This window comes from Aplysia californica, unplaced genomic scaffold, assembly GCF_000002075.1.
Source record: "Aplysia californica isolate F4 #8 unplaced genomic scaffold, AplCal3.0 scaffold00120, whole genome shotgun sequence".
In the NCBI taxonomy this organism is placed as follows: Eukaryota; Metazoa; Mollusca; class Gastropoda; order Aplysiida; family Aplysiidae; genus Aplysia; species Aplysia californica.
The window spans coordinates 880,409-882,134 of record NW_004797390.1 but is presented as its reverse complement, the minus strand read 5'-3'; positions in this window follow the sequence as shown (position 1 = coordinate 882,134).

Genomic DNA, 1,726 nt, shown 5'->3' with positions numbered 1-1,726 from the left:
AACACACACACACACACACACACACACACACACACACACACACACACACACACACGCACACACTGACTATGCACAGCCTTCGTTCCCATTCTTATTTTCCATGTGGCCATTGGCCGAAATGACGTTAGATCCAAATTAGTGTTATAAAACAGGTGTTCTCATAATATCAAAATTTACACAGAAGTGTCAGAGAGAGACAGAGAGAATACAGGTGTTTGGGCAAAGAGAAGTTCACGAACATACTTGTAGAAATAGATTCCAATTCGTACAGTGGCAATGATGTCTTTGACTTTGACGTCTTTTCTCGGGATCCTCTTGGATTCGTCTCGCTTCGGTGTAGTTACGGCAATGATGCCTATGCCGTGGAAGGTATTGTGACCACTTATTGTTGCTGTGTTTTCGTCAGCATTGTCTGACACAAACTGGACATTGTCACCCTCTGAGAGTGGCGGGAGGTCTGTGTCTTGTTCCACAGCTGCGTTTATCTCAAACTTACGCACCTCCCTGTATGACGAGCAGAAGTCAAGGTGATTGAGAGTATCCACCAAAAACTGTGATGCAAACATTTTATGCATTTGGACAGCTAATCCGAACTGTATTGGGTCGGGTAATCTGCATTATGGCTTGTCCTATTGCAGCAGTTTTTGTTGGAAAGTCTTTCCCCTTGAAAATATTCGAAATCAGGACATGGAGTTATTCTGGTGGGAGGGAGAACAGCTAGTCTTCTGCACCAATGTCCGGGTAGGTCTCCTTTGAACATACCTTTGTCTTGATGTCACCACGGATGTGAATTTTCTGCTGCTGAGGATCATCGTCCTTGGGGTACTGGGTACTGTAAAATTCCCCAAGGATGTAACCTGCAGTTTCCTTCAATGTAACAACGTCTGGAGTCCCGTCGAGTTTCTCTGTGGTGACAATGCCGTCACCAAAATGCTCCAGTAATTTCTGTTTCATGTATCTGGGCGAGTAGGCTGCGTCTTCGGGTGACAACTTGCTGCTGTGCATGATCTGGGACAGTCACCTGCTCTATATCTTCATTCTCCAGATAATCAACAACAGCTTGGAAAACTTCCAAACAGCGTTCATTCCGGGGTCACCCAGGCCCAGAGCACATGTTTTTTTGCAGCAGGCTCCCCACTTGCAAAAATAGCAGGTATTCTTTTCCTTTCCCTGAAATGCGTGTAATGGACGTTGTGGTAGACAGCATCACGAGCAAAAAGATCCTGCATGTACTCTATCTTGCCTGTTACCTCTCTTGACCATCTGTCTGTTTCACCCCTCTTCTTGCAAAACGCAGAACAGAGTCGTGGAATTGCGTTGTCTTGTCTGTACATAAATCAGAGGATGACCGCTTCTGCCTGTCTTGCCTCTTTTCGCCTTTTGACCGCAAAACAAACGCAAAGGGATTTTCCAGGTGCACGACGTTTCCGAGGTAACTCTGCAAGTTTTCGATCCTTTGATGGAAAATAATGTCTCTTAGTGTGGCAATCTCTACAGGTCTTATGGACATTGTCACTTGACTTTGCAAACACATCTTCTCCAAATTATTTTGCACTGATGCTGTTGATGGTTTTGCACCCCTATAATGTAAGCGTAACTGGCTTGGCATCAAACCCCTCTCCACAGATGATACAGATCTTTTCTTCTTGCTTCTAAACACAATAATATGATGGCATTAAAATCGTCAAGTGAAACTCTAATACTAGCTCAACTTCCGCTATACTAT